The sequence below is a fragment of the Gopherus flavomarginatus genome, chromosome 8, assembly GCF_025201925.1.
Source record: "Gopherus flavomarginatus isolate rGopFla2 chromosome 8, rGopFla2.mat.asm, whole genome shotgun sequence".
NCBI lineage: Eukaryota > Metazoa > Chordata > Testudines > Testudinidae > Gopherus > Gopherus flavomarginatus.
The window spans coordinates 94,150,819-94,176,492 of NC_066624.1; positions in this window are offsets into that span (position 1 = coordinate 94,150,819).

Below are 25,674 nucleotides of genomic sequence, written 5' to 3' on the forward strand. Positions count from 1 at the left end.
TCAACCCTATTGCCTATCAATAGTGAAAGCATGCAGCACATGTCAGCGTAATGGACCTGCTCCGCCTCTTAACAAAATTAAGGGTGAAAGACCTCCGCCTGCTGCTCCATTTCAACATCTTCAAATTAACTTTGCAGATATGCCAAAGGCTTTTGGGAAAAAGCACCTCCTTGTTTTGGTTTGCCCTCTGACTTCCTGGGTCGAAGCTTTTCCTACTGCTAATTGTACTGCTGCCACAGTGGCGAAGATTCTCCTTAGAGATATTGTACCCCGTTTTGGCATCCCTCTTGTGCTCGACTCAGATCGCGGACCTCACTTTACTGGTCATGTCCTTGGCCGTTTAGAACAAGGACTGGGCATTTCACACTCCTTTCATACACCCTACCACCCCCAGTCTAGCGGAAAAGTTGAGCGTATGAATAGGAAACTTAAGTTTACATTGGCTAAATACTGTCAGGAAACAGGATTAAAGTGGCCTCAGGTACTTCCCTTGGTCCTGTTTCACCTTCGTACTCGCCCAACCCGCGCATTGGGATTATCCCCCTTTGAACTGCTCTATGGACACCCCCCTTTCAAAGGCGGGGCGCTACCACGTGCTGATGTTTCACTATTGGGAGGGGATCATATGACCGCGTGTCAGTTTCTCTCCCTACAGGCTCGCCTTCGTACCCTTTGGAAAGCCTCGCAGTTTTCCCAGACCGTGCCGCTGGAGGAACAAATCCACCCGTTCCAACCAGGGGACTTCGTTGGAAAGCCTCGCAGTTTTCCCAGACCGTGCCGCTGGAGGAACAAATCCACCCGTTCCAACCAGGGGACTTCGTCTGGGCCAAAAAGTTCGTTCGTGACGACACCCTCCAGCCAAGGTTTACTGGACCCCACCTGGTTCTTTTGACAACCCAGACTGCAGTGTTCCTGGAAGGACGCAAATCTTGGATCCACCACTCCCACGTCAAGCCAGCCGTAGTGGACCACAGTGACGGACCAGCAGCTCTTGTCACCACTGAGGACACTGCCTTCGACCAGTGGACCAGCTTACCTCTCTCAGACATTAGACTTAAATTGACTCGAAAAAAATGAGAGGACCCTTTATTCTGACAACTGTATGCTTTTTTTTTATGCTTTTTTAGTTTATTTTCTGCTTATGAAGATAATGCTTTTATTAGATATTCCCACGAGGTTAAAACTCGTATTTTAGGAAATAGAAGTGATTGCTGGGTATGTACTCAATTTCCAGTAAATGCAGCACAGGGACTCCCCTTCACACCCATTCCCCTAACCACTGCTAATATGACTTGAATGCCACCGACTAGAATAAAAGATCCAGTCCAACCCAATCTTACATGGGACAAAACAGGAGTGCCAATTAACAAATATCTCAGGGTAACCAATCAAACAGGATCACTGTGTTTTGTTAAAGAAAAAGGGTCAACTTTTGTGGGAACAAGTAAATGCAACATATATTTTAATGGCACCGCCTTTAGTAAAAATCTTGGCTTCAAGCCTTGCGCATCCCACTTATCCCATATGTGAATCCCTCACCCCGATCCAACCTTTTCAACTTTTTCATGGAGGGGCAGGTTTTCAGAGTCAGTTTTTAAAAAGCCCTGCTCAGATCTCGAGGGTGTCCAACTAATTGTTAAAGGATACACAATTGCCTTCTACAACTGCTCAAGCAGTACTACACTGCCCTTTGAGGACAACACTACCAAATTGTGCCTCTGCAGTTCACACAACGACCCCTCTGCGTTACCAGGGGAACAGTGGTACAACGGGTGGTGGGTTACCTCCTACTTTGAGAAATGAAATACCCAAAACGCATTATATGGAACATACTGAATGTGCGGGCCCAAGGCTTATTATTTTCTCTCCCCTGATTGGGCAGGGTCATGTTATTTGGCATGGCTAGCACCGCCTTCTCGCATCTCCCTCACTCCCCCTCATTTTCCCCACGTTCGTAACATCCGTGAAACTGACAGAGATATTAATCTCCGTAATGGTTTGTCCTGGCAGCGGTGGGCTGGTCACACTAGCTTGAAGGGTGCTATCATCCGCCTACAGGGACTATTAGAATCTTTGACAAATGAAACTGCAACCCTATTTGAAAATCAGGCCGGGGAAATGTCCCAGCTGCGCCAGTTAGCTTTGCAAAACAGAATGGCTTTAGATATAATGTTAGCAGCCCAGGGAGGAACTTGCGCCCTCATAAATGAAAAATGCTGTGTTTTTGTAAATGACACCTACTCTGACACTTTTCAACGTACCAAACACCTAAGGGAAATGGCTAAAAACTACTCCTCTGGCCAGCCACCTTATGATTGGTGGGGAGCCTTATGGAATTGGCTGCCCGGACTTGGGTGGGTTAAAAACCTCTTGGTGGGTGTTGTTGGGGCCATAGTAGTCCTTATAATACTGTGTTGCTGTATTCAGTGTGTCCCCTCCCTCATAAACTCATGTAAGTCAGTTTATTCTTTTCCCACTTCAGCTAAAAGCCTTACTCTCTTCGAATTGGCCCAGGCTAAAATTGCCAAGCGGCCCTTGAGATCTTGAAATAGGGTGTAGCTTTTTGATTAATAGTTATCTCAAAGCTACAAATGGAGGAATGTTGGGTCTAAACTTTTGGTGAACTTTGGGGAGCCAAAACACACCCAGACTGGCCGTCTCTGCATAATCCTTTCTGAACCCTTTATCGAACAAAGCACTGACCTGCAAACTACTCATGACACCCCCTTTATCAAGTAGCCATTAGCCTTTATCTCTATGCATTTACTTGTTAAACTTGCTTTTCCTGTAAAATCTTGATTGATTATGCATGACCATTATCTTTTGTTAATCACTTTGTTTACTTCTGTGTATAAATATTAATGCTCACCCCTAATAAAGGGGCCACACTTAATCTAAAGCTTTGAGAGCTAAGGATAGTGTGAGCCCGTTGATCAACGCATTGGTGTCTGGTCTCTGACAGAATTGTGTGCCCCATACCAACTCCGCATGAACTCGGGTGCTGGAGAGGTGAGTGAGGACTTGCTTTATTACCTAACAATTGCTCTTTGAACACTAACAATAGTTATTGTACAACATGAGGCAATTAAATTTCACAGCACAATTTTTAATGAGTGTATATGAATTTCTAACCACAAGCCCTTTTTTTTTTTCAATTTCTCATTGAAATTACAGTAATCAGGGCAGTAAGTAGGATCCATGTGAACTAGAGGAGGTTCTCAAGCCTGAGACTGACCTGTCATGGATGAAAAGTATTTGTTAATAAAGTCAGACAGGCAAAGGGCTGCTTCAGCCTGATTGTTCCTTTAGAATAATCCATTAATTAACATTTTGTCATCTGTGACAGTCACAGGTAATTCCTAGGCTGGAGGTTTCTTGCTTGTGCCAAACGGATTCCAGTTATCCCCTTGACAACTGGACCATAAAATCTTATTCTGCCAAAACAGTAAATGGCATCATAATTATTGCCAGGACTTCAAATGTATCAGAATGAGCAGAGAATGTTACTACAGATGGGGGTGGACAGAGTTGAAATATATAGTTGGCATGAAGCTCCATCTCTCAGGACAAGTAAGATTATTCTTACAAGAAACAAGAAGAAGTAATTAATATGTAACACCAAGCTTAGTCTCTCAGGACCGGCTAGGGTCATGCTCAGTAAGACCAAAATCGTGCTTACTGACAGTGTGGAGCAGCTGCAAAGAGTCCACTAGCAGGTAAATTCTTGGAAGAAAAGAGAAAACACTTCCTTTGTTCTGAGATTTGGTAATTCAGAGACTAATGGTACATTTCTTTTTTATAGGGGGTAGTTACTCGACCCTTTACATTTACATCTAGCACTCTCCCACCATACAGCTCATGCTTTCCACTCAAAAAAAAAAAAAAAGGGGTTTTACTTCAACACCCTCGCTGGTTTTGTACCAGCAATAAGTTATGAAAATAGTAAGGAGTCTGTAAAATACAAATACCACGTTAACAACCACACTGAACCTGAAGCGGGGGCGGGGGCCGGGGGCATTGTCCAGGCTTTCCGAAGGAAGGCAGCAGCATTTTATGGTGGTAGGGGGAGGAGGTCAGAAACTGCTGCAGAAGTAGAGCAGTGGTCAGATTTGTGGTGCTGACTTACCCCTGGGAATGTGAGGTTGGAAAGATATAAAGGTGTAAGCCCTGGGTATTGGAAGCCCTTTTTCCATGCAGCAGACAAGGCAGCACCCATCCTCCCTCCCTTAGAGGTGTAAATATCAGGTTGGGCAAGGACCTACTGTGAGCATTATGCCAGTTGCTCCTTTTTAGGGGGGCTGGGAAGGAATTTTTCCCTCACCACAAGACTGGCTTTGGCGGAGTTTGGTTTTTTTGCCTTCCCCACAGTGGGTGTCAGGGAGGACCTTTTCAGGTAAGAAGAAAAGATGGTAGGCTATATGTCATAACTTATTTTGTAAGTGTGGGGCGGATGTCCAATGCAGGTATTGCATAGGGAAGGCATCCAGTGAACAGATAAATGGCCTGGTAAGGATTTAAAAGGAAGTGCTGGATAAAGGAACTGAATGGAGGGGGAGAGTTGGGAACTCCTATAATTGGTATGGCAGGGAGCCAACCTCACCCCATTCTTTTAGTCCACCTTAACCCTCCTAAGAGGGGAGTGGATGGTAACGTCCAAGTCATGGGTTGGCTGGGGGACCTAGATGAAAAATGAAGTGGGGCTGATGGAAGCCCCAGATAACGGTTTGAATAAACATGGATTTGTTTGCACTGTATACTTTATCTGCCGGATAGTCCCAGACATCTATATAATAAAGTCGAAGCCTGATTAAAACCCATATCAAATGTCTCTTGTCCTTCTTTCGGTATAGTCAGACAAGGACTGTACAGGTTAAAAAAATGGGTCAAAAGCCATGAACGTGATTAACAGTGATGCAAATAGAAACTTTGAGGAGAAGAAATCATTCCAAAATCAGGAATAAGTAGGTAAATTATACGTGCTTTCCCAAGAAATCAGAAATGCAAGGATTCTATTTGCCATTCACTTCTAGTGAGGTCAGGATTGCATCTCTTGAACGTATAGGTGTCTATTAGTCATAAATGGTTACGGTTCAATCTGGATGCAACTCCACAGAAGTTAATGGAATTGTCCCAGGACTCAGTAATCTTCAGTTGCCTTTAGTTACATATGATAATAGTGCATGAAGCTTTAAATGATTCAAGCATCAGTTTATTTGCATAAATAAGTGTCTACATCCTAGAATTCATGACTCAGCAGTCTGAGCTAAACAATTTACAATAAGAATGCTGGGATAATGCATCATCTATCCACAAAGTGAGGGAAATTTGGTTCTAAAAGGTCAGATTCTCACCTGGTGTAAATGGGCATCTCTCCACGGAAGTCCACGCAGCTCTGCTGATTTATGCTAGCTGAGGATCTGGTCCAAGATGGGGGACAGTTGAGAAGCAGGCTAAACTATTCAGAAGAGGAAAGTAAAAAGGAGATTGGAATGAAAATTTTCTTTCAGATTTAATTATAGATCCACTTTTCATATGACCACCCCTCTGAGCCTCTCGTTCTCCTCCTGTCCTTTGTCTGTCTTGTCTACTTAGATTATAAACTCTTTAGAACTGGGACAATCTCTTACTATGTAAATAATCTGTGCTTTTCCTAATGACCCCAATCCCAGTTAGCATGTCAAGGCATTACCATAATGCTATTAATTATATAATCTTATTTTGGATTATTCTAACATATGTACGTCCTACAGGACCAGCTGATGCTGAACTTGGCACATTTTCTTATATTATCAGCAAATAATAATTCCATCTTTCTCCACTTCCCATCTTTGAAGTGCCAGTATTTCCCACAAAATAAATTTCCATTATTTCATTCCTGACTGATTATTTCTACAGCTTTCAAGGTTCACCTATGTTAACTTTATCACATTCCATAAGATAGCAACTTCCGCTGTATATTAAAAGCTTTCTGGTGCATTGGGAGCATTGTAGCATACACCTGTCATGTTTATCAGTCATCAGTGTACAGCCTGCTGCCTTGATGGACGAAGTCTTATCTCCTGAAATCTGTTGTACCTTTGGGGGCTTTTGTTTCTGTTTTTGTTTTCAGTATGAGGAAGAAAGACTGGCTGGTACACTGCCATAGAAGTGGTTTACACATCAATCAATAGTATATGCGTATTTGGTTCTTAACATCAGTGAAATGTGCAATATGTTATGATGTTCAGGAAACGTATCAAACTGTAGAAAAGTTTGTCCCTATGTACAGTCCATAAATGTCAGTTTTTCTGAAAGATTTACAATGCTGTACCAGTAGCCCAACATTGCTCAAGCTCCTTTACAGCTTTGTGGAGTGATAGTCTCTCTTTATCCGGATTGGCTTTTTGTGGGTTTTTCTTTTAATCTTGGCAATTAATTTTTTTTCTGACATTAATATTTCCCTTTTTATTTTATCGTCTCCACTGAATGCTATACATATTGTGACGTTGCAGTCTATATGATTTTATAAAAAAATTATAATGAGTGAATATAATGTAACTGGAATATGTTTCATGCAGGTCTCTTGTAAGCTTATTATCTACTGAGTGGGGGCATCCTATTTGTATAAAAGTATCACTCTTGCATCTGAAACTAGAAATATGAAATATAACTCTGAGGGCCTATTGTAATTATGCAACGAGTGGGCCATTAATGGTGGTTTGGAATCTTGATGGCACCCATCAACCAGGATAATTGACTGGATGGCAGTGTTTGCAGGCAAGCCTTCCTGTGAGTCAGGTTGGGAGGAATGAAGGTTTGGGGTCTTACAGTGACATGTGTTCATGTCACATAACTGGAATCCATCTTTAACCTGGTGCTTTTCCAGTGGGGGATGCGGGTGGAAACCCAGAGGGACAAAGAATTCCTGCCTTATGCAAAAGGATGAAACAGAACAGAGGGGAGAGCCATCATGAAGAATCCCCTAGCTACCACCTGAGTTGGAATAAGAGCTGTACCAGGGGAAAGAATTGTGTAGAGGCCTGGAAGGTGTCCATTCTGAGGAAAAAACTTACTAAGGGTGAGATTATCTGTATTCAGTGTGATTAGACATAGATTTGTGCATTTTATTTTATTTTGCATGGTGATTACTTTGTTCTGTCTGTTACTACTTGGAACCACTTAAATCCTACTTTCTATATTTAATAAAATCACTTTTTACTTATTAATTAACCCAGAGTATATATTAATATTTGGGGGGCAAACAGTTGTGCATATCTCTCTATCAGTGTTATAGAGGGCGAACAATTTGAGTTTACCTTGTACAAGCTTTATACAGGGTAAACGGATTTATTTGGGTTTAGACCCCATTGGAAGTTGGGCATCTGAGTGTTAAAGACAGGAACACTTCTGTGAGCTGCTTTCAGTGAAGCCTGCATCTTTGGGGTGAGTAATTCAGACACTGGGTCTGTGTTGGAGCAGACGGGAGTGTCTGGCTCAGCAAGACAGGGTCCTGGAGTCCGGAGCTGGCAGGGAAAGCAGGGGTAGAAGTAGTCTTGGCACATCGGGTGGCAGCTCCCAAGGAGGTTTCTGTGACACACCCCGTCACACACATTGCCTCACTTTTTCGATTTTTTTCTGAGATTTAGGTAATTTCACTTTGCTTCATATGCCTGATATATGTGATAAAAAAATTACAATTATACTAAATGAGTGAGAGTGAGTGTTTGTGTGTGTGTGTCTAAAATATGTGTATATGGCATTGCATTTGCTCCCAAGCTCCTCTTTACTTTGCCTCCTGGCAGCCTTTTAAAATAGTTCTGTTGTGGGTAGAAGATAGACATTTTGGAAAGCCAGCTTTTCAATTAAGCCTCTTTTCTTGATGAAACTCAGTTCTTAAAGACTTTCAATCTCTGCTGGGCTCAGACAAAAAAAATTAATTGAAAATCCAACTTTTCCTAAAAGCTTACTATTCCTACTAACCAAGGCAAGCAGATTTAAAAAAAAAAAAATCAGAAATTCACCAGAACTCCAAAGTGTTGTATTTCTAGGCTGTTTTGAAGCAGATATAGTTATATTTGATCTTAGAACTAAAGTAGCTGGGTAAGAAGTATCAAGCAGAAAAGACTTTCCAGCTTCAGGCTACTCCTAGGTCCTGAATATATCGTTTAAATCAAAGTTATAGATACTGGAAGAACAAGCAATGAAACAGGAGGAAAATGGTCTTAGTAACTTTCTCTCCATTCACTCTACTAATTGTGCTTTCTGTATTGTATTTTAATTCATTAGCTCTATTCATGCACCTAAAGTTCTGATTGCTGTCTTGCTGGCTTTAAAGAGAAGCATTTTCAATTTCTCTGTAACACTCATGTTTGCAAGATGGTTGATACACTGGCTCAAATCCTTCATTGAAGCCAATGGCAAAATTCTCATTAACATCAGCGGGGCCAGGATTTCATCCATTGTATTTTCCAAGTGGTCTTTTATTACCTAGTTTAACAATCAAAAGGAGATCATGATAATATCTTCTATAGTTTTAAAACTGATTGGAGGATCTCTCTGCTGCATTCTCACAATATCAGGGAGACTTCGAAGTACATCTAGATCATAGTCACACTTAAAACATTCAGAGACTAAGTTCACACAGGCTCTGCTGTTGTCCTTTGCATGTATGGGCCCAATCTCTCCACCTCATAGACTCATAGACTCAGACTCTAGGACTGGAAGGGACCTCGAGAGGTCATCGAGTCCAGACCCCTGCCATCATGGCAGGACCAAATACTGTCTAGACCATCCCTGATAGACATTTATCTAACCTACTCTTAAATATCTCCAGAGATGGAGATTCCACAACTTCCCTAGGCAATCTATTCCAGTGTTTAACTACCCTGACAGTTAGGAACTTTTTCCTAATGTCCAACCTAAATCTCCCTTGCTGCAGTTTAAGCCCATTGCTTCTTGTTCTATCATTGGAGGCTAAGGTGAACAAGTTTTCTCCCTCCTCCTGATGACACCCTTTTAGATACCTGAAAACTGCTATCATGTCCCCTCTCAGTCTTCTCTTTTCCAAACTAAACAAACCCAATTCCTTCAGCCTTCCTTCATAGGTCATGTTCTCAAGACCTTTAATCATTCTTGTTGCTCTTCTCTGGACCCTCTCCAATTTCTCCACATCTTTCTTGAAATGCGGTGCCCAGAACTGGACACAATACTCCAGTTGAGGCCTAACCAGCGCAGAGTAAAGCGGAAGAATGACTTCTCGTGTCTTGTTTACAACACACCTGTTAATGCATCCCAGAATCACGTTTGCTTTTTTTGCAACAGTATCACACTGTTGACTCATATTAAGCTTGTGGTCCACTACGACCCCTAGATCTCTTTCTGCCATACTCCTTCCTAGACAGTCTCTTCCCATTCTGTATGTGTGAAACTGATTGTTCCTTCCTAAGTGGAGCACTTTGCATTTATCTTTATTGAACTTCATCCTGTTTACCTCAGACCATTTCTCCAACTTGTCCAGATCATTTTGAATTTTGACCCTGTCCTCCAAAGCAGTTGCAATCCCTCCCAGTTTGGTATCGTCCGCAAACTTAATAAGCATACTTTCTATGCCAACATCTAAATCGTTGATGAAGATATTGAACAGAACCGGTCCCAAAACAGAACCCTGCGGAACCCCACTTGTTATACCTTTCCAGCAGGATTGGGAGCCATTAACAACTACTCTCTGAGTACGGTTATCCAGCCAGTTATGCACCCACCTTATAGTAGCCCCATCTAAATTGTACTTTCCTAGCTTATCTATAAGAATATCATGCGAGACTGTATCAAATGCCTTACTGAAGTCTAGATATATCACATCCACCGCTTCTCCCTTATCCACAAGGCTCGTTATCCTATCAAAGAATGTTATCAGATTAGTTTGACACGATTTGTTCTTTACAAATCCATGCTGGCTATTCCCTATCACCTTACCACCTTCCAAGTGTTTGCAGATGATTTCTTTGATTACCTGCTCCATTATCTTCCCTGGCACAGAAGTTAAACTAACTGGTCTGTAGTTTCCTGGGTTGTTTTTATTTCCCTTTTTATAGATGGGCACTATATTTGCCCCCTTCCAGTCTTCTGGAATCTCCCCCGTCTCCCATGATTTCCCAAAGATAATAGCTAGAGGCTCAGATACCTCTTCTATTAACTCCTTGAGTATTCTAGGATGCATTTCATCAGGCCCTGGTGACTTGCAGGCATCTAACTTTTCTAAGTGATATTTAACTTGCTCTTTCCTTATTTTCTCTTCTAAATCTACCCTCTTCCCGTAAGCATTCACTATACTAGACATTCCTTCAGACTTCTCAGTGAAGACCGAAACAAAGAAGTCATTAAGCATCTCTGCCATTTCCAAATCTCCCGTTACTGTTACCCCCTCCTCATTGAGCAGTGGGCCTACCCTGTCCTTCGTCTTCCTCTTGCTTCTAATGTATTGATAAAAAGTCTTCTTGTTTCCCTTTATTCCCATAGCTAGTTTGAGTTCATTTTGTGCCTTTGCTTTTCTAATCTTGCCTCTGCATTCCTGTGTTATTTGCCTATATTCATCCTTTGTGATCTGACCTAGTTTCCATTTTTTATATGACGCCTTTTTATTTTGTAGGTCACGCAAGATCTCAAGGGTAAGCCAAGGTGGTCTTTTGCCACATTTTCTATCTTTCCTAACCATCGGAATAACTTGCTTTTGGGCCCTTAATAGCGTCCCTTTGAAAAACTGCCAACTTTCCTCAGTTGTTTTTCCGCTCAGTCTTAATTCCCATGGGACCTTGCCTATCAGCTCTCTGAGCTTACCAAAATCCGCCTTCCTGAAATCCATTGTCTCTATTCTGCTGTACTCCCTTCTACCCTTCCTTAGAATTGCAAATTCTATGATTTCATGATCACTTTCACCCAAGCTTCCTTCTACTTTCAAATTCTCAACAAGTTCCTCCCTATTTGTTAAAATCAAGTCTAGAACAGCTTCCCCCCTAGTAGCTTTTTCAACTTTCTGAAACAAAAAGTTGTCTGCAATGCAGTCCAGGAACTTATTGGATAGTCTGTGCCCCGCGGTGTTATTGTCCCAACATATATCTGGATAGTTGAAGTCCCCCATCACCACCAAATCTTGGGCTTTGGATGATTTTGTTAGTTGTTTGAAAAAAGCCTCATCCACCTCTTCTGCCTGATTAGGTGGCCTGTAGTAGACTCCCAGCACGACATCACCTGTGTTTTTTACCCCTTTTAGCCTAACCCAGAGACTCTCCACCCTTCCGTCTCCTATGTCCATCTCCACCTCAGTCCAAGTGTGTACATTTTTAATATATAAGGCAACACCTCCTCCCTTTTTCCCCTGTCTATCCTTCCTGAGCAAACTATACCCATCCACACCAACATTCCAGTCGTGTGTATTATCCCACCAAGTTTCAGTAATGCCAATAATGTCATAGTTGTATTTATTTATTAGCACTTCCAGTTCTTCCTGCTTATTACCCATACTTCTTGCATTTGTATAAAGGCATCTAAGATACTGGTTTGATTTTGCCTCCCAGCTTTGCCCTGACCCTCCTTCCTCTCTGCCATTATAGCCCGTGCTCCCTCCTGTTTCCATCCCATCTCCCAGGTCTTGTTCCCCACTTACCTGTGGGCTTTGCTCACCTGTCCCCGTCGAACCTAGTTTAAAGCCCTCCTTACCAGGTTAGCCAGTCTGTGCGCAAATAAGGCCTTTCCCCTCTTCGAAAGGTGAACGCCATCTGTTCCTAGCAGTCCTTCCTCAAGTAGCATCCCGTGGTCGAGGAAGCCAAAGCCCTCCTGGCGACACCATCTTCGCAGCCAGGCATTCACCTCCACGATGCATCTGTCTCTGCCCGGACCCCTACCTTCAACAGGAAGAATCGAAGAGAATACCACCTGCGCTCCAAACTCCTTAACCCGTACTCCCAGAGCCCTGTAGTCACTCTTGATCTGCTCAGCGTCACACCTCGCAGTATCATTTGTGCCCACATGGATGAGTAGCATGGGATAGTAGTCAGAAGGCCGGATAATCCTCGACAAAGCCTCTGTAACATCTCGGATACGGGCCCCTGGCAGGCAGCATACCTCCCGGGATGAACGGTCAGGGCGACAGATGGGTGTCTCCGTCCCCCTCAGCAGAGAGTCTCCAACCACCACTACCCTACGTTTCTTATCAGTGGTGGCAGCAGACCTCCCAGCCTTAGGGGTACGAGGCTTCACCCCCTTAACTGTTGGGGGTGATTTCTTCTCTCCTGTATATTTTACCACAACAGGAGGGTTTGCAGCAGCAGTGGAGCACTGCCCGCTGCTAGAAGTAATCAGCTGGCTGTGTCCACCCTGAGCCTCCTCCTCCACTGGTGTGTCAGGTACACCCTGAGGCATCTCCTCTTCCACTGGAGTGTCAGTAGTCCTGTCAACTGGGACAGCACCATCAGCTATCTCCACATGGATACTGTCCAGGAATTGCTCATGGACATGGATGTTCCTCAGCCTGGCCACCTCCTCCTGTAGCTCTCCCACCTGTTGCCTGAGAGATTCCACCAGTAGGCACCTTTCACATTGGATGCCACCCCCAGCCTGGATATCAGTAAGTGGAAATTGCAAATTACATTCTTTGCAAGCCCACACCAGAATCTGGGTAAAAGCATCCATGCTTTGGTGCTCTGTCTGGCTACAGGCGCAGGTGGAGGAGACAGAAGCAGTGCTGGCACAGGTGTTGCGGGTCCTCCTCACCATTGTATGCCTCCCTCTGTCAAACTCTCAAATTCCCGTCTACAGCTCTCTGTCCACTCCTCTTTGCTGTAAACAGAAAGGTTTTTGTTGTGGCTCAGGTTATGAGTTCAGGGGACCAATGGGTCACAGATGAGACCGACAAGGGACGCCCCCTCCCTTCCTACTCCCCTTGCAAAACTCCCTGTTAGCAGCTCCTGTTCGCTAAGCTCCCTGGTCGCTTGTGCGCAGCTTTATAAAGCCCTGGCCTGAGTGAATGCCCCGCCCACTGGTTAAGGCTCAGCCAATTACCAGAGGCTTCTAGCTTTCAAACCTTCCTAGTAGCTCCACCTCCAACTGCCAGCTACAGCACACGGTCCTTCAAACAAACAAACCACACAGACTGACAAACAAGCTCAGCACACAGCAAGTAACCCCCAAACACACACACAAACCCAAACACTGCAGACAGTCACTTACCCCACAGATGCTGTATGTGCTCCTCCTTCACCTGGAGAACTCCCTTGCAAAACTCCCTGTTAGCAGCTCCTGTTCGCTAAGCTCATACAAATACTGAGTAAGAGACTATTCATGTGAGAAAGGATTTTCAGGACTAGGCCTTTGTAATTATCATAAAAGGTCAAGGGAAAAGGTGAACTACAGAACAATATAGAGAGATATTTAATTAGGGCTGAATGAAGATTTTTCATGAAAACTGTTTTTTGATGGAAAATTGGGTTTTTGACTCAATGAAATTTTTCACAAAAAGTGTCTGCTTTCCATGGAAAATTCCAGGGAAGCCCACCTGTGTTTGAGAAAAGAGCCTTGAGGCTGTCACAGAGCCTAGTGAGTGCCCCCTCCAGGCCACCTGCTGAGATTACAGTGAGGGGAATCCAGGCCTCTGTGCTCTGGATTCCCATGGCTGTGTTCAGCTTCTAGAGCCTCAGCAGGCTGACGCACTGGTTCCTCCCTTGGCCTCTTTGACACATGTTGGGCACTGACTTTCTGTCTGACTAACCTTAAGTATTTCCAATTGTCCCTGTATGGTATGTATCTGCTACAGGCCCTGTCAATAGTGGGGAATCAACTCCTAAAACAGCAGGCTTTCATAAAACAACTTCAAAATATCAATCAGATTCATCAGACTCACCCAGAATTCCACTTTCATGAAGCACCACAGCAGCCTTTCCGATTACAATTTTTCACTTTTCAGCCAAAGATAGCTGGTTTGGGGCAGAAATTTTTAGTTTTCCTTTTTTTTTTTGGCCAAATGTCAGATTTTTCTTCTGACCAGTTTTAGATTTAATACTTGGATGCATGAGAAAATATATCTGTTGGAATAAAACAAATTAAGAAGTATCTGCATGCTTGGGACAAAGATTTGGGGATATTTTACTTGGGTGTTCTTCGTGATAAGCCTTAGCTATCCATTGGAGAATTTGGGTGAGATTTCCAAAACACTAAAGGGAGTAAGATACATTGATTTTCCTCCCTAAAGTAATCACAAGTTTAAATATTTATTGCCTTAATTTGTATTGTTTTCAATTAGCTAACCCTTGAAAGATGGGAAAAAATATCCCAAAGTCATGTTTTGGGATCACATGTCCTGTGAAATGCATGACAAGGTCACTGTTACACCAAGGGTCATGTTACAGCTCTGTACATCCTTCTTGTACGTCTAAGCCTTCCTCCTAGTAATAATTCTTTTGCTTTAATGTAATGTACTATAAAACTACTAGTTCTGTGTGCTTTTTAACATCACTTTTTTCCCTAATTGAAAATAAGACCTTTCTACTGAACCAACTAATCACATCTAAAAATAGATAGAAATATTCAGTTCTGAATAAAACAGATTCTCCTCAAGACTCCTGAAGGATGAAAAGCTGTGAGCATGTGTTAAGCAATCCTCCATTCCTCTAGTCTCAAAGAGATGCATTCAGAATAACACTTGATCATTATGAAGATAGGGTCAAGGTGATATTTACCATATAATGTAGTAATAGATGAACCTCAGAAGGTCAGAGTTCACCTCATAGTTCATTTGCTTATCAGCAACTTATCCAAACTATCGGCAATGCATGATCCTTTCAGTTGGAGAAAAATACCATATAAAACAATTTTTATGAGTAGGTTCTAGCCCTAACCAGAGCAATGAACTGCAAAGGTTCATGTAACAATACATTATTTGTGAGGGAGGGGAATAACCTGCCAGTTTTGAATCACAAAAAGACTTCATTTGGGTTCCATTCCAAAAACAGGCAACGATATATAGGATTATTTCTTCCAAAGGGATTTGCCTAGTCTTAATAAATATTAAGAAATAGCCATTTTGTCTATTGCTGTGATATTAACAACTTTCATTTGCAGTCATATTTTTAACTTCTTCCCTGCCTACACAAATTAACTAAGCAGATTATTTAGCGATGAAAAAAATTCATTTAATATGTAACCCTTCTGCCCCTCTGAGTTGGCAGCAACAAGGGCCGGGTTCAGTATCCAGGGGTTCCGTTTCAGTAACACAATGCATAACCGGCTTGAGCCCCCACCCAGTGACCTGGGACACTCACATACCACACCCCCCTGGGCGCCTCTAGGAGGCAATACTTCCCCTCTCGCAAGCACGGAGTCTGAGTGTAGCAAAATCTTTTTAATAAAGGAAGGAATCAATGCGGCATCCCATTGGAGAAACACCACAAACAGGGTTATAACACAAACCAGAAACAAAAACTCACATCCAAGTACGTTTGGCACTGTCCTTTTTCCCCTTAGGGTTTTAAGTCCAATCACCCCAAAGTCCAACAACCCAAAAGTCTCTGGTCAATGCCACCCCAGAGTTCGAGAGTTTATCTGTAGAGGTCCCTCCCCCCAGCCTGGGTAGAAAGGGGCACCTTACGTGGTCCAGGGCCAACTGCCCTGCCTCTCTGTGGGTTCTTCTTCCGCCTTCTCCACGAACTGCTCCGCTTTACCAGCCGCTCCATGCTGCTCCTCCAGCCGTCCCCAGAAACTGCTCCGCTCAACCAGCTGCTCTGCTCCATGAGCTGCTCCAGTTCTCTCTGCAAACTGCTCGGCTCCGCTCGCTCTGTGGGCCGCTCCACCCGTCCCACAGCTACTCCGCTCTGCCAGCCGCTCCGCTGCCACCAGCTGTCCCGTGATCCGCTCCAGCCGTCCCCACAACTGCTCCACTCCGCCAGCTGCTCTGTTCCAGAGTATAGCTTCAGGCTCCCCCACTAGTTAGCACAGTACTCAATGCTCTCAGCTCAGTAATTTCAGCTCTTTAGTGATTTCAACTGTTAGTGATCTCAACTCTTAGTGGGGGAGCCCCAGTGCTAGTGCACCATTAGCCCAAAGTGAGTTCAGCTCAGTAACCTATATTTAGATTCTTGAGGGAATAAAAAAAATCAACTCTGACATTCCACAGTTGAGAGAGGAGGGGGTGGAACTGGTGCTTCTGGCTCGACAAGGAGACTGCACCACCAGGCACAGATACCTGTCCCCAGCCTCTCTCAAGTCACTGGGTTTTGGAACAAATAGATGGTGTAACAGGGTTCACCTTGTCCTTTGTGGCTCCTGCTGGAGGTTTTGTGGTCCCACTATCCTACCCTAGGAAGGTCCTGCAGGCCTGCCTATAGAGGCCTCATGGAAACAGCCAATCAGAGCCCATAAGGCTCAGTTAAAAGGAACTGTAGGCCTGAGCAGTTCAGTTCCTGGCTGGGACCAGTGGGATAAAGAATGGTGCTCCTCTCTGGGCAAAGGAGCTCAACTGGCTGCGTTTACTAGACCTGGGAGAGAAAGGATGTGAGAACTGTAACTTTAAGGTAGCTGGTAAAGGGACTAGGTGGGAAGAGGCCCAGGGAATGCATGAGAAGCTAATTAAAAGACAGGCTCCTTTAGAAGCCTGAGCAAAGTGCTGGATTTAAAGGGCCCATAGATGTGGCTAAAGACTTTGATGAAGGCAGAGAGTTTGGTGAACTCTTTGCTACCTGGAAGGGGTCCATTTTGACTGCATGACTCAGCTGGAATATGGTGCTACTGAAGACTTGCCTAGTTAGGTTGGCAACCTACAGGGGGCAGCAGGAACAGAAAAAAGAGATTGCAGTACCATTGCAGCTACTAGGAGGAATTCACAAAGTGCATTTGATCTATTCTGCTACACAGCCAGTGTTTCTAATTGTTTGCTGTTTGAAAATATAGCATGTCTGGGGAGGCTAAACTAAGTAAATACTGTAATGGATCAGAAACTGGCTGAGACAAAACAGAATAGTGGCAAATGGTCGACTTTGAACATGGTGAGAGGTTAACAGTGGGGTATGATGTGATATACAAACCTTGCATGAGGCAAGGAAGAATAAAGGAACAGTTTTGGGCTTTGGACCTACTACATGTACAAGGTTTGCCAGTTTTGGAGGAGGAGTTTTAAAAAAGGGAGATGCTCAGTTCAGAATGGCGGATCTCAGTTAGAGAAGAGGACGGATCTCTCATTCTCCGCTCTGAGAAAGGACCACAGTAGGGAACCAAGCTACCTTTACTTGCTTGAGAGCACAGAGAGATAGGACAGATGGCTAGAAAATCCTAGTAAGACAGAGAAGCTGGTGTTGCTGTTTATTTCTGTTAATTGATTTCCCTTTCCTTTATTGACTTGAAGACAGGGACTAGGCATTTACCTCAGGGGGCAGACCCCAACTGAGAATGCAAGTGCCGCGAGGAGGTGGGCCAAAGTAGGAAGTAGTCCAGGGAAGAAACTAAAGGTTTGACAAGACAGAGCTTAATCATATGTTTTAAGGATCCTTGGACTGGAACCCAGAGTAGAGAAAGGGATGACATTCCCCTACAGCTTCCCCAAGAAGACAGAAGGGGGCAGAAGGATAATTGGGTGGGGACCAAGGCTGTTGATCTACTGTGAGGTCCTGGGACTACTGGGGAACAAATATTTGATAATGGGTTTCCAATCTAGCAGAGAAAAATATAACATAATCTAATGGCTGGAAGTTGAAGCTAGACTAATTCAGACTGAAAATAAGATGTGAATTTTCAAGAGTAAGAGTAATTAACCATTGGAACAATTTACCAAAGGTCATGGTAGATTTTCCCTTACTGACAATTTTTAAATCAAGACTGGATACCTTTCTAAAAGATATGCTCTAAGAATTATTTTGGGGGAATTTCCCTGATCTGTATTATACAAGAGGTCAGGCTAGATGGTCATGTTGTTCCCTTCAGGACTTGGAATCTATGAAAAAGTGCAGATCATACAAAATTAGTTAGGTTTGTCCAGGCTAGAGAAGACTCTGAGGAATGCCCGAGAGATCTAACAAAGCTGTGTGAAATGGTAGCAGAATAGCACAAGAAATATAACATTGATAAAAGCAGGATAATGCTTACTGGAAGGAATAATTTGAATTATTCATATACATTGCTATATTGTCAATTAAGTGTAACTACTCAGGTTTAAAAAAAAGACCTGGACATCATTGTGGGCAACTAAATGAAAAGCACTGCTCAGTGAGCAATAGTGGTGAAAATAGCAAATAAAATGTTATCCTTTTTAAATAAGGAGAGAGGAAAAGAATGCCCCAAATATTATAATGCTGGAATGTAAATCAAGAATAGGTCACTCCACCTGTTCAGTTCTGGCTACTGTATCTTTAAAAAGATATAGTGGGGGGAAAAGGGGATGCTATGTTCCTCTGAAACATCTGACAGTAGCTATTCTGAGACAGGATACAAGAATATATTGACCCATTGTCTGATCTAATATGGATATTCCCATCCTCCTAAATTTCATAATTTATTTAATCACATTTGAGATTATTCATGAGAAGGATGTTAATAGTTGCAGAGCATGCATGTATAAAGCAATCATATTCTGTTTGATAGTACAACATACCAGTGACATAACACCTGGGCAAAAGGCTCTACCACCATTGAAGACACAATGGAGTGACAGAAACCATCCCTATTCAATCAGCCATATTCCTGAAAGGATAGAATAGGAATCCCAATCACTACATTTGACTCTGTCAACCATATAAAGGTTAAGGCACAGTCAAATTCAGATTGCAATCTAATTTATGATGGAAAACACTAATGAATTATAACTAATCAGTCAAAAGGGAGGAGGCAGTAACTGAAGCTACTATGTTATCCATTTCTGAATGGAATTACTATGGAGTTAAGACTTTATAGCTATAACTCTTGTCATTTCATGGAAATTATTTAACTCCCATCACAATCAAAAGCAAATATATCCCTTGCTTCTACTTTTCCCAAAGGTTTACTCAGGACTTGGTCCCCCATCTGCATTGTACAGCAACTAGAGAAACTTGGACTGCCTATGTCAGAGGTGGGCAAACTGCACCAGTGGGCCACATCGGCCCATGGGATCCTCCTGCCTGGCCATTGAGCTCCCGGCCAGGGAGGCTAGCCCCTGGCCCCTCCCCTGTAGCGCCCCTCTCCACAGCCTCAGCTCACCATGCTTCCAGCACTCTGGGCAGCGGGGCTGCGAGCTCCTACCAGGCAGCATGGCTGCCAGTACTGGTGCTCTGAGCAGCATGGTAAGGGAGTGGGGAGTGGGGGGGTTGGATAAGGGGCAGGGGGTTCTGGGGGACAGGGAGCAGGGGGTGGTTGGATAGGTGTGGGAGTCTCGGGGGCCTGTCAGGGGGCAGGGGTGTAGATAGGGGTTGGGGAAGTCAGGGGACAGGAAGCAGAGGGGTTGTCTGAGGAGTTGGTCAGGGGACAAGAAGCAGGAGTAGTTAGATGGGTCAGGAGTTCTGAGGGGGGCAGTCAGGGGGTGGGTACTGGGAGGGGGCAGATGGGGAGGCCAGGCTGTTTGGGGAGACACAGCCTTCCCTACCCGGCCCTCCATACAGTTTTGGAATCACGATGTGGCCCTCAGGCCAAAAAGTTTGCCCACCCCAAGCCTATGTGCTATGCTAACCATACATATAGAACATATGGAATCTGCTAAAGGGAACTTTTCATGAGGCAATATCAGATGGGCACTGAACTTTGCTTCAATTGGATGAATCCTGTTAAATCCTGTCTTTGATCAGATCTCTTGACTGGGCTGAGTCTGGATGTTGTATTTAAATCTAAATACAAATAGCAATTGCAATGTGATGAGAACTAAGCAAGCTTCACAGTATCCATAACAATGGATTTCTTAACCTCCCTACCTCATAGCTTGCTTATAGATACCTTGTAGGGGCAGCAGGCTGCCCTCTTCTGCTTTCTTGACTTTTCTGAGACAAACAACTGGCCCACTCACCCTTCTTCTGTGTTTGTGGAGAAAGGACATAATTTTGGAACGAGCTACCTTCCCATTTTCCACCTCCATTTTGTTGTAGCTACAATAAGCCCACTCCACATATATAGCTACTTGCTACTTTTACTGCATTCTGTGGAGAGATGTTCTAGAGAGATTTTACTGTACTGTTCAGCAGAACCCAAGACTGAGGAGGGAGATGGAAGCCAGGAATGTACATGTTATGGTAGTTGTCAATGATATTCTAGCACTGGAGTAGCTAAATGAAATAGGTGAGTCCAGATTGCCTTAACAAAAAATCTGACAGTTCTTTAATACAAATACAGGCTTGCATGTCTCTTGTAGAGTGTGAGACTGACAGTACCAAGAACATCTTTTCTTTCATTTCTCATTTCCCCTCAGCTTTTCTCTAGCACCACTTACCAACAAAATAGCTAGAGGGGAAAGGAACACCCGTTACAGTTTTCCTGGTTTCAGCCTTGCTGAGTTTCTGTGATTTGCCATTGTGAAGTACTGAAGGTCGGTGTAAACACAGTGCCTACAAAGTAACAGTCTCAAAGGAATACCTACATATCCACCATTCTATAATAGTATTGAAATGCCTCTCAAATGTTTCAGGGTTGCATTAGCATACATTCTGAAACATATTATACAGAAACTGACAAAAAAACAACAAGGGTGGCTGGTTAAAAATGGAATGTCATCCTTCTGAAATAGAAAAACACAAAGCAAGAGGGAGACTAAGTTTTTTGAAAAATTCAACTGCATCAAAATAGCCCAAATAATTTGAACCCTTCTCCTGTGTCAATCATTTATCCTAGCTAATATATAAAGTAATATACATGACAAAATACTGATTTTACTGGTGAATGAGTGGGTGATTTTTTGTTGTTGTTCAGTGATGTTACTTTCAGATGTTTCTAAATAACCCTAGTTCTTAGAGTTGCCAAAATTCAGATGATGAAACATGTTTTGATTCAGTTAATCATCCTTCTCCCTAGGGTCTTCAAAGTAAGGCAACAATTCATCTTTCTTGAAGTGTAGCAAATAGAACCTACAGTCCTTGAAGTCTGTCATAGTGTTAGTTATCAGGAAAATGTGCCATGTCTCATTTATATAAAACTGGAGATGGAGAGAGCCAATTAAGAGAGGATAGGTATTTTGGAATACTTTTCAAACTTTATACTGTTGAACATCCATTTCTAATAAATGGTGGCATTCATTCAAGAAAGTGCAGAAACTGATCTCTGGATGTGTAAACTTTAGATCTTGACTAAATAACTCTAAAGGTATAACTCTTAGACTGTATGCAGACACACCAATCCACAACTTCCCTTTTGCATGACATATTTTGGGTACGAACTTATCATTATGAACATCTGCCTGAAATCCATATCATTTGGACACAAGAACTAGAGGTATTGTGTGTGAAATTACTAAAAGTGAATTCCCTCCCACCACCACCATCTCCAGTTCTTCACTAGACCATTTCTTGCTAGTTGTCCCTTTGATTATTTGTATACATTTCCAAAAGTTAATGTCCTAGTCTCTTCAACTCTATTCAGTCTTTGAGGACATTTTGCTTTCTTCTCAGGAAGCATTCAAGCCCCTTCAATATGCAGCAGAGCTCAGGACAACAAATGGTACCTAAGGGTGTTAGTGTCACTTCTGTAATGTGGGGATAGAGCAAGAAGACATTTTTTGTTTTTGTTTTTAGTCTTCCTGTAGCACCATTAACAATGACTTGTTCTTATTGATCTTTTAGCTACTCCTGAAATTTCATCCATCAAGCAAGATGGAGGCGATGAAGATGGATTGATTGAACAGGAACTGCTAACTCCATGGGGATCCTTTTCTTCCTCTTTGGGGTACTTCTTATCTCCTGGTTTCCTTTTTTGTAATTGGATTGCTTCTAATAATAGAGAACAAGGAATATTTCATATCCTTAAGGAATACATTTTTTAGTAATGTTCTTGAATTATATGTGTTCCTGTTCTATATGCAGTTTCTCTTTAAATGTATATACTATAAAACTTTTCATTCCAAAGGCACTTTCTATAGGCACTTCGATGCATCCATCTGACAGGGGGAGAGTGACAGTCAAGAAAATCAGTGAAAATAACATCCTCACTTCCTTCTAATCCCTACTCAGGAATAGCTTCTGCTGCTATGAGACATCAATCAGTTAATGCTGGCTGTGTTGCATGAAAAATGGGGATAGTTGGTACTTTATATGTTTATAATATTCACATTTATATTATGCATATAAACTTGTGTATGTGTGTCTCCCTTCCTCAGTCTCTACATGTTTTATAAACACTGATCCTGCAAACAAATGTACATATGAATATTCCCATTGTGTTCAACTAGAGTATTGAAAACAATTCATGTGCATAAGTGTTGGCAGAATTAGGACCTTGTAAACTCTTCAGGACAGGAGCTGAGTTTCCTACTTACTGATGTAAAGTATTTACCATGTATTTAATTCCTCTACATATAAGTAAATAAAGACAAATTCTAGCAGTTAGTCATTGTCCAGTATAAGGGGCAGTACAGAGCTCCACTGCCCCATCAGGAGCTCAGAGAAACATAATTCAACCCACCACTGAGCAGTACACAAAATTACTGCCAGATTTATTGTCATTTGGGATGATACATCAATGTGTATCTTTCTCCAATGTGAAAAGGAGGGGAAGGGAATCGAAGTCTTGCCTCCTCCCTGCATTTGAGGGAACTCTATGAGTATGTCTACCCATAGCTAGCTCAAGCCAGTTGGCTTGGGGTAAGGGGCTGTTTAATTGTGGTGTAGATGTTCTGCCTCAGGCTGGAGCCTGGACTCTAGGGCTCTGAAAGGTGAGAGGGTCCCAGAACTCAGGCTTCTGCCTGGGCCTGAACATTACACAACAATTAAAAAACCCCTGGCCCCATGAGCCTGAATCATCTGGCGTGGGCCAACCATGGGTTTTTAATTTCAGTGTAGACATACACTAAGTGCCCAGAGGCACAGGGAGGAAGCATTCCTGTGCTATCTGAAAGCAAGTATTAAATATGCTAGACCCTATGTTTGTACTCCTTCCTCCTTGTACTTCGCATATAAGGCTATCACAATCTGCCCCTAGATCATCATCAATGAAGAAACAGTAGGTGGATGGTTATATTTTGTTCTCTATTTAGCAAAGCAGGATGTTTTGAGAAACAAATACTTGGATGTGGTTTGTGGATGAGACAGAACACAACCTTCTCCTTGCATTTTTACCAAATTTTTATTTTAAGAATAAGCCATTGTGTTGAAAGATTGTTTCTGTCAGTTAGTGTAATGTATTTGCATAAATAGCACATGATAAATGATTGTTTATCTATTTGTTTTCCTCCTCCTCTATTTGAATCACAAAACTATCTGGAATTGCAATGCATCTCTAAATAAAAAAGAGAATTATAGAGCAATTAAAGTAATTAGAGTTATTGTTTTGAGTGGCTGTAGACACAGTTGTGAATATTGCATAGGTATTCATAAATAACAATATTAAATTAATGATAGTTTGTTTCCTTATATAATGTTGTGTGTATTGTTCTGTACCTTGTATTATAAATCATGCAGGATGTTTCTCTGGATTGGAAGATATGCTGAAGTAGCATTTGTAGGTCATGAGTTTAGGAATTCATTTTTACCAAAAACATCTGGTTTATATGCTCACCTTCACCCCAAGTGATAACTAGCATAAAGAAAACATCATTATCATTGGAACTGTGCTTTGTTATTTGTACAGGAGGCCATGACCTTATTGAAAAACATGAATATTGCCAACTGCAGCAATAGCATACCGCTTTGGAAACAACTGAATGACATTTTCATCTAAAAAAAGAGAATGTGCAAGGAAATAAAAAATTAAAGACTGAATTCCAAATGAATTCTATTGTGCAAGACTTGGAGTAAAGGCGAGTGATGAAGTCAAAGTGCAGAAATATTACAAAGGAGTCATTTGAGGATTTACTTAAATGGCATGCTCTAAAAAAGCAAAATTATAATAGACTCATGGAAATAAATATTTCAGTTTTAGAATCTTTTGATAAATAGTCTTATAGGTCCTTGCAGTGAGAAAAAAAGTTTGTAATCCAATTTGTCACGGGTATGCAATGTTGCATTATTTATAGTTAAGCAGGAAATGTTGCTCCAGCAAAGTACCCGAAATGGTGTCAGGCATTTATATACAACGAAGACAACGGGAAAGGTCATGTGAACAACTGCTTACCATCGTGAATAAGGGGTTCACAGTCTAGGTCTATATGTATAAGGAGTTTGTATGGAAGTACATAAGGCTGTATTTAACTACTTGCACATAATACATAATGTAAAGTATATAGCGCTGTTCACCAGAATTGTCTCAATTCTCTTCTCTTTTCAGGCTGAATTGTGACTTTCTTTGCAGCCCCCAGCATGGGGCAAAATGTTGTTTCACAGTCCCTAGAGCAGACCAAGAAGCAGTTGGTGATTCTTAGAGTCATAATCAGTTTTCTGGTCTCCTGCTGTGCTTTGAGGGGGAAGTAATCTGTGTCAGGCCAAGGCTGTACCAGTTACAGCATACATCTATCAGTGTGCCAGTATGGCCTGGCTGGTGCATTAGTGGGGGATGGACCCTTGGCTTACCTGCACTGGGGAGAAGTGGGTTGAGTTGTAGCATTTCTATGGGGCCTGCTGTTCTCTCCATGATGCAAGATGTGATGTGGGTAGCTGTTGCAATGGAGTTTTGGGGCATCTCAAGCCTCCCTTATTTCCTTGTGCTGCCAAGCAATCTGGGCCAGGATTTGACCCAGTGTCATACAATATGTTCTACCTCAGCCCTGTAAATAACTCAAAGTTCTATCAAATACATATTTTTTGGCTTTGGTCCATAGCAGAGGTAACTATAATGGAGAAGATCTGTGCAGACTGAAAGATCTCAAAGAGCTCTTTCAAGCTGAATTTCTGTGCCTTCATGTGTATCAAAACACTGACATCCAGGGATTAAAGACACTTTTAAAATGCAAATTGTGATTATATTTATCTATATGTGACATAATTGGATTTTATATTTTCAGTAGTTAGGTTCCCCGGATCACCTTTAATTGAAATAATGTTGCTGTTTTCTCTTTATGTTCAGGGGCATCCAAACTTTGCATATTTGTAGCTCTTTTCAGTTTGATGATATCCAGTTTTGGGGTAGGAGTTATTTATCATACTTACCTTTGCAAGCATTTTATCTCAACCAAATTAATGTAGACTGATATTAATAGATTTACATTAGAACTTTAGGTCACCCATCCTTGAATTTCACTATCTGCTTCATGTGACTTTCAAGAGGAAGTAATAGTTGTGAAAAATGATTTTCAGCTGTGGTTTCCATAGATGTTAAAGTCCCTTATACTCAAATGTAGCACTCCGAGCAGTTTGTAAATGGTTTGCCACCTGGGGAGAAAATGGCACCTGTGACTGCTCAGGTATTTCCCATTTTAGCACTGATTTATCATTTTTGTCTTTTGACACAATGACTTTTAAAGAGTAAAATGTGCTCCTTCCCGGTTCCCCTTAGGTTACTGCCTAAGATTTAAGTTCACTGTTCCACAAAAAAAGTAAGAAAGTACAATGAGAAATTTTTTGATTCTCAGAAGCTGTAAGAGAATGTGTCATTGCAGCCTGCAACCTGATTCTGGCTCCA